The following is a 12,109-nucleotide window of genomic DNA, read 5'->3' on the forward strand; positions in this document are numbered from 1 at the left end:
TGACAGACCAAAGACTTTGGAGAAGTAAAGGGGGCCAGGGTCACGGCCTGCTGTCTACCCATCAGGTAGGATTGTAGCCACTTTAGAGCTTTGCCTTTCACGCCCAGTTTCTCCAGCCTGCTTAACAGAACTGCATGGCTAACCGTGTCGAATGCTGCCGACATATCCAACAGCACAAGTACTGAGGAGTTGCCACTGTCGGCTCACATTCGAAGAGTGTCCAACATGGTTGCCAATGCAGTTTCTGTTCTGTGTCCTGGGCGGAAGCCAAATTGGTCCTTGTCCAATAGGCAGTTGTTTTCCAGGTAGCTTGACAAGGACCTACCGACTAGTTTTTCCACGATCTTTATCTGGTAGGGCAGGAGAGATATGGGTCTAAAGTGTGCCGGGATGGTGGGATCTAATGAAGGCTTTTTTAGCAGGGGAGTAACCACCGCCTGCTTCCATGCCTCTGGTACTACGCCTTCCTCAAGGGACTGGCGACAGATCTGATGCATCCAGGGGAACAGCTCTGGCCCGTATTCATTCCAGATCTTATGTGGAAGGGGGTATAAAGGGGACCCTGATGACACACTATGTGCCAGGCTTAGGAAGAGCTCCTCTGTCAAAGGGGTAAAACTTTCCAATGATGATAAAACTATTGGTTGTTCCGTCTCCGCTAGCAGATCTGCCAGGTCATTACTACTAGCTCTGTCCTCCTCCAACCCTCCCACAATTTTATCAATTTTTTCCTCAAAATAGATGGTGATCTCATTACACAATTCTTGAGTTGCGACCACCTTATTGCTCATGCAGGTGGGGTGTGAGAGGTCCCTTATGACATTAAAAAGGGTTTTGGTACTGTTGGGTGATTGGAGGATAGTGGTGGCATAGAAGAGTGCCTTAGTTTTAGCAACGGCCCCTTTGTATTTTGCCTGCTCAACTTTCAGCAGTTGTTTGTCTGACTCTAAATAGCGTCTTTGCCATTTTCTTTCTGTCTGACGGCATTGGTTACGCAGGGATTTCAGCTCCTCATTGAACCAGGGGGCTGATGGTTTCCTTTTGTTCTTTACATTTTTCAAAGGGGCAAGTCTATCCAGGGTATTTGTGATAAAATTACAGTTTTCCCGATAGTTTAGATCTATTGGCCCCTCTGCGTCATGGGATATCTCACTTGTAAATATAGGCTTTGATTTGTCCGTTAGTAGTTTAGCCCAATTTCTCCCCTTCCTGTAAGTTACGGGGCCCTTAATTCCGTTCCCTTCAATGGGTGCGGAGATCTGGAAGTGAATCAGGGAATGATCAGTCCAGCACTGAGGTAAGATATCAATCATCTTAGTCTCAGTCTGGTTAGCAAAGATCAGGTCCAGAATATTACCACCTAAATGAGTGGGTTTGTGTACCAGCTGATCAAGGCCCCAATTACCACAGATATCATGTAGATCCTTCAGAAGATTCCCAATATGAGAAAAGATTAATCACTGCATCTCTCACTTTACTCTACATAAGTGGATCTACATTATGTCTCATTCTCTGTAACATACACAAAGATCTAGTGGGGTCAACAAGAACACCATGCATGAAGAATTATCTAGAGGACACACTGATAAATCTGACGGTCTCTTCTGGTGATTGCATTCTGGAATAGATAGAATTCCAAGACACATTTTGCATCTTAAACATTGTCCACCCATTTCCTCTCAGGCTAGTTTGTCCTGATTTCATTCAGTTTTTAAATAACAATACAAAATGGGCCAACATTTGATTTCCAGCCTACACATGCTGCTGCACAATTAAAAACTCTCTAAATCCTGCAGACACGAGCCTTAACAAATTATTAAACCATTTATTATACTTGTACAACAATGGGTCAATTCCATGTCCTACCTCACGTTGATGTAGGCATTTCTGTTCCTACTGCCCTTGTATATTTACTGATACAAATGGAATTAATCATTCATGTTACAGCATATTAAACTACAGGAGCAAATAATTCTTACCACATTTCCCCAATACACATGAACCTTCATTTGCTAAAACCGGAGGCCAGAATAGCAGTCAAGATTAGATACATAACTTTCAAAACCCTCCACAAGGTCAGATAGAGCAACAAAGTAAAGTGCAAAATGGTAAAATGAAAATGGTGCCTGCATATAAAGATGGCGCGTGTCACAACATATAGATCAATATTAGTATGGACGTGGTTTATTTGTAGAAATAAAGATGCCGAGACTTAGGGTTTTTCTTCAGGCGGTCATTACAGCTTGCACCTATTCCAACTCACCAACATAAAGTTGTAACAAAGTCCTAGATGTGCTGGTAACATATAAATCATTTGTGGACATATTTATGTAATTAGCACTTTGCTAATGTTCTGTGCTTAAAACTAGCCAGACAGCACCACCATGTTTCGGAATGTCATAGACAAGTGCTGGTGTTAAGAAGTAAATGCTGGTGCCAAGTACCGGCATGCACCTGCATAAATTAAGCACTGAGTGGATGAATGTAAACAATTTACAAATGTTCCATGTAGGTAAAATCAGTTTTGCGAGTTCTATCGCTATTAAGGACTTGCAAAATGGAATGTATATCTTAATATTCCTTAATTGCGAATGGTAAATTGCGATTCGCAATCAAGGAATAGCTCCCCATTCATTCCTATGGTCCTAGAGACCCATAGGAATGAATGGGAATTGCGCACGCAATTTGCGAGTACCCAATAGGTACTCTCAAATTGCATGCACAATTTCAAGGGTTCCAAAAGGACACCCTGTTTCACCCCCTGAAATGTGCATGTGTGCACATGTGGCGCACATACATGCCGTAGGGGCTACATCTGGCCCATAGTGGCCAGTGTAAGTGCTCACTTTATGTGGTGTGGCCCATTGTTTCTGCGCTCTGCCACAGTTTGGGGATGAATAGTGTCATAAATAATTAATGAGATGTAGCAGCTGAATCTTACGGCTTAACAGTCGTAGATGGCTGTTTAAAGGAATGTGTTGCCTTTGGCTGGAAATATGGCAATCATTGTCGACATCTCTGCCTATACATAATCAATCAAGATATGTCTTTATTCAGTTACATTTAAAGCCATAAAAGCATACATCTGAACCATAAACAATATTTTCATAAAAACAATACAATCATAAAAAGATACATTATGAATTAGAAGCAAAATTAATCTTCCTGTAACTCCTGAGTGTCATGAGAGCTTTTAAAAAACATGCAACATTAAAAAGGATAAACTCATCGGGTAACATCTGCAAGAAAAGGAGAGCAGGACGACCTTGTGAGAAGCCTCTATCTCTAAGTATTATAAGCTTTTAAAAAACAGCGCTGGGAAATACTTTGTAGGTAGCAGTAGCTCTTTATAAGACTATAAATAAACAAAAGAAGAAAGCTCTCCTGGGCACAGTGTAAAAATTATAAATCATAACGAAATGCATAGTGACCTATTGCTGCAGCCACATGGATGCAGCGACCTTTGATTTTAGCATCCTGTAGGATAGGCTAATGACAGATGTAATAAATTAAATCTACACCTAATGAGCAAAAACCTTTCCCTGTTGTTTTTCATCAATTCTATCTAAGGCTCAATGTCCTGGGTCGTACGTAACATAACAAACTTTCGGACTGTACATTTCGGCAATTCGGCATCCTCTCTTCACAGTGTATCTCATTCTCAAAAAAGTGATCCCTCACCTATTTATAATCAATCTTAAGTATACTCTCAGGGTTACGAAATAGCTCCACCCTTCTCATCCCCTGGAATGAATCACTAATGTACTTAAACTAGGGGATTTTAAAGGCATGGTCAAGTGACAAGCAGTTCTTCAGAATAGCCTGTTCAGGCTAAGTTTCTCCTTGGTCCCTACCCAAATCCATCCCAACAAAGGGTGAAGGGCTAACTGGTCACTAAGGTACTTTATTACCCAACTAGTCATGAGAACAAAATGTTGATGTACTTTGAGGGACATACAGCAGGTGTCTAAGGAATTTATTTTCTACAGTCTGGAGTTCATTGAGGGCCACATGACATAACCATAGATGTTGCTTCCATAGGATGCCTTAGAAATGTACTTGGCATTGTAAATATTGACTAGTGCCTTAAGTGGTCTGCTCGACATTTTTGTTGTGAAGCTAAGAACAGCTGAATTAATCCTGATGAGCTCCTAATTCTATGCTGAGATTAGGAGTTTCCAGCTCATGTTGGAATCGAACAACACCCAGATATGGAAAAGCCTTAACTTTTGCGAGGACATGTTTATTCATTCTAATTGTTTTAGATCTTGTCGAGTTGGGACCCAACACCATAATGGAAGATTTACTAAGATTACCTGCCAAGTGCAGCTTATTCATAAAAGCATCAAAGGAGTTCAAAAGGCTTTGTAGGCCACTTGATTGTCCTTGCCATCAGGGCCGCATCCTCCACGTACAGAAGTACCGCCACTAACGCCTGATCAAGCCCATTTATATATAGGGAATTTTTTTTCTAAAAAAGGGGAACTCTGCACCCTTGCCGAACACCCCTCCCCTGTTAAGAAATTATTAGTACATGCGGAATAATTTGTGAATTTAACTAACGCTGTTGTGTTGGCATACAGGCCCTGTAGGAAATAAGCACTATTCAGGTCCACCCCTAGTCGCGATTTCACACAGTCAAAGGCTGACGTGAGGTCTATAAAGGCAAGATGGACTGACCAGGAGTGGGTTACTGTGCATTTGTTAATAACCACACACAGGTTCACACACTAATCAATTGTATTTTTTCCTGGTCTAAAACTAAATTGTGATTCTGAGATGAACGTTATTCTCCTCCGCCCAACAAGATAGTCTGTTATAGTATCAACTAAACACAACCAAATAACACTACAAAACTGAGCACAATGGAAAAACGGAAGACACCACAAGAACCAAATCACAACAGAACAACAACGCAATGCGATAATGCAGCACTAAAATGCAATAGCACAAAAAAATGCTCAGCACATCACTATCAGAACATAACGAAACACAAGAAATACATTTTTTGTACACAGTTGCAGCAAAATCTTTTTAATATTACCGTAAAGTCACTTGCATGAAAAATTGAATGTTTTTTATCAAATAGTGGTAGGCACACACTCCTTTAATAAGGAATTATTTCTGCAATACATGCTGAGACAATAATGTGGCTGCTTTTGTACATAAAGACAAAAAACTCATTGCTTAGCTACTACACAAACCCAGATGCTAATCATGCTCGAACCACCAGCGCTTCCCTTGTTTTATAGCACCAATTAATCACTATAAGAAGGAAGCACGACACTAAAAGACTGGATTTGAGATACAGGAGATTTTTTAAATGCAATTAAAGAAATACACATGGGTGTGCATTTATTTTGTTACCGTCTTTTGCCTTGTTTGTATTTCTACTCTGGAGCGTATTCAACAGCTACTATTTTTTTAATGTTATTTCCAAACATAATTCATTTTTTTTTTTGTAACATCGTTTTTATTGCAGCACCAAAATAATTGTACAGACATTAATTTCACGGTATAATCAGAAAACATAGCAAGAAGACATATTGTTGATTTTCTCCCCCCATCATGACTGGCATGTCTCCAAAAAGAAGACTAATCTGCCATTGCGCTGAGGCCATTCCTTGCTGCATAGTTCAACGTCCGACATCTTATTTACAAGAAAAAGTGGACTGCTTTTGTAATTTTTCGCCCCTCCCCCACCCCTATCGAACACCCTCCCCCCACCGCCCAACTGTCCCGAACTCCCCCCCCCCCTTCCAAACATAATTCATTTTATTAGTCATCCCATTGGGACAAGTGTATCCTATGGGATAGGCCATGTCAGGGGCCATTTTAAAGTATAATTTATAAACCTACTGATCTAGGGTGCTGAAAGCTTACTGCAGATGTTAGAACTCAGTATTGTACAAACTCCGCAGCAGCTCTGCGGTAAAAAATATCATTTCATGCTCGCTTTATAAGACTAGGCACAGAAACTGGGTACCACTGATTTTGAAATACCAGAGTACAGTGTCACCACACAGAATTGCTGAAAACCAATAGAGAAATGTTCATTGAATTGTGAACCCATTATGACGGCGGGAGTACTCTCCTCTTCATGAATTTATCCCATATATACTTTTTCTGGACAAGATTATAAGTCCAAATGAGATATTTAATAATAAAACCCGTCAGGATGCTAAAGGATACGTACTGTATATATTTCTCTTAGACTCGTATTATATTATATGGGACCACAGACAGGCTCTACCTGGAATGCAGTGAATTTGTTCACAGAGTTTGGCACTTGCCCTGAGGAAGTCGTCGGATGAATCTCCCCGAGACAAAAAACGTGTCCGCTATTGGCTACATTTTAGTGTTGTCATCTACATCAACTTATTTACTATGAATTGATGTGTAATACAACTACGTTTATGATAAGGATAAAGAAAACAAGAAAACAAAGAGAAGACAATTATCTGAGAACATCTTGAATTTGGACATTTTATTGGACTGATCACTTAATATAGCTCAATTCTGAATGTTAAATTGTTCTTTGTTTGGGAGCGATATTTTGTTTACTATTTATCCGCTGTGACTTCTAGTTACAGATGATTATTGGGACGTGGGTGGCCGTTTCCATTTTGTTCCCTAGAGCAATTTCGAGAAAACTTTGGTCATATTGTCACTTGAATATTGGTTTTGCGCAAGGTGCAGCCATGCCTCTAAGTTTACAAAAGAGAACTGTGTTTAATCAATCAATCAATCAAGGCATTTATAGAGCGCACTACTTACCCGGAGGGTCTCAAGGCGCTTGGGGGGGGGGGGGGCTGTCGCTACTGCTCGAAAAGCCAGGTCTTGAGTTTCTTCATGAAGGAGAGGTGGTCTTGGGTCAGGCGAAGGTCGGGAGGGAGGGTGTTCCAGGTCTTGGCGGCCAGGTAGGAGAAGGACCTTCCTCCTGTTGTCGCTCTTCGGATGCGGGGGACGGCGGCGAGGGCGTGGTTGGTCGATCGGAGGTGGCGTTTGGGAGCGTAGAAGTTGAGGCGGTTGTTGAGGTAGCTCGGGCCTTGGTCGTGTAGGGCTTTGTGAGCGTTGGTGAGGAGACGGAAGGTGATTCTCTTGTTGACGGGGAGCCAGTGCAGGTCTCTCAGATGTCCGGAGATGTGGCTGCTCCGGGGGATGTCGAGGATGAGTCTGGCTGAGGCGTTCTGGATCCGCTGGAGTCTCTTCTGGAGCTTGGCGGTGGTTCCGGCGTAGAGGGCGTTGCCGTAGTCCAGTCGGCTGGTGACGAAGGCCTGGGTGACCGTCTTCCTGGTCTCGGTGGGGATCCACCGGAAGATCTTCCGTAGCATGCGCAGGATGTTAAAACAGGACGCGGAGACGGCGTTGACTTGTCTGGTCATGGAGAGGGAGGAGTCCAGGATGAAGCCCAGGTTGCGTGCGTGGTCTGTCGGTTTGGGTGCGGTGCCCAGGGCGGGGGGCCACCAGGAGTCGTCCCAGGCGGAGGGCGAGGAGCCCAGGATGAGGACTTCCGTCTTGTCTGAGTTCAGTTTCAGGCGGCTGGTCGTCATCCACTCGGCTACGTCTTTCATCCCTTCGTGGAGGTTGGTTCTGGCGGCGGCGGGGTCGTTGGTCAGGGAGAGGATCAGCTGGGTGTCGTCGGCGTAGGAGATGATGTTGAGGTTGTGTTGGCGTGCGATGGCCGCAAGGGGGCTCATGTAGACGTTGAAGAGGGTGGGGCTGAGCGAGGAGCCCTGAGGAACGCCGCAGATGACTTCCGTGGCTTCAGATCTGAACGGTGATAGGCGGACTCTCTGTGTCCTTCCAGCGAGGAAGGAGATGATCCACTCCAGTGCCTTCTCCTGGATTCCGATGTTGCTGAGGCGCTGCACTAGGGTGCGGTGGCAGACAGTGTCGAACGCCGCGGAGAGGTCTAGGAGGATGAGGGCAGCTGTTTAACCGTTGTCCTGCAGGGCTCGGATGTCATCGGTGGCAGCGATGAGGGCGGTCTCGGTGCTGTGGTTGGCTCGGAAGCCAGACTGTGAGGGGTCGAGGGATCCATTTGTCTCGAGGAAGGCGGCCAACTGCTTGTTGACGGTCCTCTCGATGACTTTGGCTGGGAACGGGAGGAGCGAGATGGGGCGGTAATTCTTGAGTTCGGTGGGGTCCGCTGTTGGTTTCTTTAGTAGAGCGCTGAGTTTGGCGTGCTTCCAGCTCTCAGGGAAGGTGGCGGTGTCGAAGGAGGAGTTGATGATGTCCCGCAGGTGGGGTGCGATGACAGCGTCGGCCTTGTTGAAGACGTGGTGGGGGCACGGGTCGGTCGGGGATCCGGAGTGGATAGAGTTCATCGTGCAGATGGTGTCTTCTGTGTTGATCTGGGTCCAGGCGCTGAGGGTGGTGGTGGGGGGCGTTGGTGCGGTCGTTGGGAGCGTTGTTTGTGGGCTGAAGCTGTTGTGTATGTCCGTGATCTTGTTGTGGAAGTAGGAGGCGAGGGAGTTGCAGAGGTCTTGCGACGGGGTGATGTCGTTGTTTCCGGAGTTGGGGTTGGAGATCTCTTTCACGATGTTGAAAAGTTCCTTGCAGTTGTGTGCGTTGTTGTCCAGCCGGTCCTTGAATGCTGTTTTCTTGGTGGCGCAGATCAGTTGATGGTGCTTCCGGGTGGCGAGCTTGAGGGTGGTCATGTTGTCCGGTGTTGGCTCCCTTCTCCAGGCTTTCTCGAGGGCTCGGCAGTTTTTCTTGGAGCTCTTGAGTTCGTCGGTGAACTATGGGGCCTTCTTGCTGCCGGGTCTGCTAGGCGGGGTCCTCAGTGGGGCGAGGTCGTCTGCGCAGTTGCTGATCCACTTTGTGAGGTTGTCGGCGGCCTGGCTGGGGTTCGCTGAGCTGGCGGGAGGGTGCTGGCTCAGGGAAGCGGCGAGCTGGTCTGCTGTGATCTTGTTCCAGTTTCTTGAAGCAACCTGTTGCTGGTGGTGGTGGATCGTGGATCTTCTGAAAGTGAAGTGGACGCAGCTGTGGTCCGTCCAGTGGAGTCCGGTGGCGTGGCTGAAGATGATGTCCTTGCTGGATGAGAAGACAGCGTCGAGTGTGTGTCCGGCGAGGTGGGTGGGGGTGGTCCCCAGCTGCTTGAGTCCGAGGTTGGCGAGGTTGTCAAGCAGGGTGGTGGTGTTGCGATCGTTGTTGTTCTCCAGGTGGAAGTGGATGTCCCCCAGGAGGATGTAGTCAGCGGATGGGAGGGCGTGCGGGCTGATGAAGTCGGCGATGTCTTCGCTGAATTGTGTGCGTGGTCCCGGGGGTCGGTAGATGAGGGTGCCTCTGAGGGTGGTTCTGGGGTCCGTGTGGATCTGGAAGTGCAGGTGTTCGGCGGTTGTCAGGGTGTCGTCGGTGTTGGTCGTGATGCGGATGGTGTCCCTGTAGATGATGGCGATGCCTCCTCCCGTCTGGTTGCCTCGGTCTCTTCGGGTGATCTTGTAGCCCTCTGGTATGGCGATGGCGATGTCGGGCGCTGAGGAGTCGTTCATCCAATAATTTCCATAGCGTGCACAACTAAGCTGCTGGCTGGTGCTAGACCAGAGAGTGGGCGTGGTTACAAAGGGGTGACAGTTGAGTTTAGTTACAGGATCATGACTTGCACTAGACATGCTGTTAGACAGTGTGGTCGCAGGGTGAAATGAGCACAGTACAACACACTGCTGTTGATCTGAAGTTCAATTGGTGGAATTTATCTGTAAAATAGTTACTATGATAGACCTGCAACCTAGTTTACAAGGGGCAGATGTGGTAGACAGGTAACGAATAGATGTTGGGCTAGTTTGGGAAGCAGTTTGTAACAATCATTGGCAAAGCAAATAGGTCTGGCCTGGGGAAGCTGGTTCTAATTAAGATGGGTGGGAGCCTGTTGCGTTATGCTACCCTGATGAAGCAGGTCTCCTCCCTGGGTGAAGTCCGGTTTGAGTGTGTTATTAGCTTTGGTAGAGCACTCTGACCACGTCGCTGCATATCTAGTGGCTAAACGCTGGCCCGAGACATGATAACACACCACTCTTGTCAAAATACTTCACAAGTGCAAGACCTTTCCAGACAAGCAGTCCGCCATGATGTAGTGCACTACCAGTTCACTAAACTGCTTAGACACCACACAATGGGTATGAGGCACTACATAAACCTAATTGCAATCCAATGAAATGCAGAGTACAGTTAATATATCCAAATCCCGTGTGAACTGCAGAATCATATGAAGGCTATGCCTGAATTTCACGCAGCAGTGGCACCAACCAGGCCCCAAGCCAATTATAACCTCTTTCTACTTACATTTACAATCTTAGTTTCTAAAATACACCTTGCCATATTTGGTGTTTATTTTAAATTCAGAAAAAGGGTGCTTACGCTATAATTGTTTAAAGTCTCATTTTATACCCCATATAAGTAAAGAAAAATGGTGCATATAATTCATTGACAGAAAGTAGACGAGTGTGAGGTTACAATTTTAAAACCTGCCTAGCCACTTTACATGCTTGTTCAGCACAGATCAGAACCATAAATGGGAAATTACGGTTGGAATCTGGTGCAGTATTTCTGATACCCTTTGTAAATCACCATTTCACAGGGGGTATCAGAGGAAAGCTCAGAATATTGCAGTATTTCCAATTGTCCAAAATGCAGACATCTGTGATATCTATGATTCCGTCTGTTGCAACATTGAAGCAGTAATCCCATGCCACTTGTGATAGGCCCAAATTCTTTCAAAATCATAAAATAGTTGTTAACTTGAATACATTTACTGAACTACTCAAATTAGATTGCCCAACATATGCCTACCTAGAAAACATATTACTTTAAAACCTCTATTATATTATTACTGTTCTACATAAACCTTTTCCAACCTAATACTTAGCACATTATCTCGAACTTTCCAAATGAATGTACATATTTCCTGAATAAAACATTTCTTTGTAGCCCTAGTTCAACATCACACATCATTTCGGGTAAAACCTAAATTAACTAGATCATCCAGGTTAATAGAAAACACACAAATTACTTTACTTTCAACTTTCAGTGTTATTTCCCTACACGTAATTAGCTACATAATCTGATCAATCACGTTCAGTAGCCCATTGTCAATACCCCCTTCTACTAATGTCATCCCAGATGGTTTTGGTCAAAGTGGCAAAGATTTACGAAGGTATAACGAATCAACTAAGTTTAACTTTTCCTTTACCATCAACAAAAGCGACCTGTAACCAGCAATATCCAAACATGATGTGATCTTTTCAGAGATCAGCATGTAAGTCTGGGAGAAGCTTTGGTTTTACCTCTTAAATTAACCAAATGTTAACATTTGTTACCAGCAAGCCTATTCTGAAACACAAGATTCCACCAGCCATAGCCAAAGTTGGTACACAGCTTAAGCATTCATATTTTGAAAGCAGAAGAGAATGTTTGACTTACCAGTCCATTGCAGGTACTGATGGCAGCTGGTCCACTTGCGGCATTAGACTGCCATACTGTGCCACTCAAGTGGCATGAGGCTGGCGCATGAGACTTGATTGTTGCAACGCTGTGATTCCCCAATCTCTTTTCCAGAATATAGTTATCCGAAATGAATCTTTGATTTACTGTCAAATTGAAAAATAGGTAGTTCTCTTTGAATCTAATTTTGTAGTATGCAAATGGGTCCTTTGTACTAACGTCTCTTCTTGTCCTCGCATTCTCAGAATGATGATGTAAACTGAATGAAACAAATTGCCAAGAGTCATCTACTTTCACAGGGTTAACAACATCGTAGTCTGGCAAAGACTCCAAGAAGGTCTCTGAAAAACAAGCACACAACAAAGTTACATTTGAGCCTAGTCTCTAAATAAATGACAGTCCCTAAAATCGACAGACTATGAAATGTAGCTGCTAGTTAAGCAAATAATATGTTGAATTATTTATGGTTGTAGCAAAGCGTGGACCTGTTGTTGAAGGTCTGCAAAGACACAACAGGGTGTGTACAAACGTTACTCTTTAATAGTATACATACTAGCTTGTCCTTGATCTTGAATGTAAGGTATACTGGGCCCGTTTCAAAGAATGAACTTAAGACTAAATCCTAAACTTACTACTATTTGGTATTCACAGAATGCACTTACTA

The sequence above is a fragment of the Lissotriton vulgaris genome, chromosome 3_1, assembly GCF_964263255.1.
Source record: "Lissotriton vulgaris chromosome 3_1, aLisVul1.2, whole genome shotgun sequence".
In the NCBI taxonomy this organism is placed as follows: Eukaryota; Metazoa; Chordata; class Amphibia; order Caudata; family Salamandridae; genus Lissotriton; species Lissotriton vulgaris.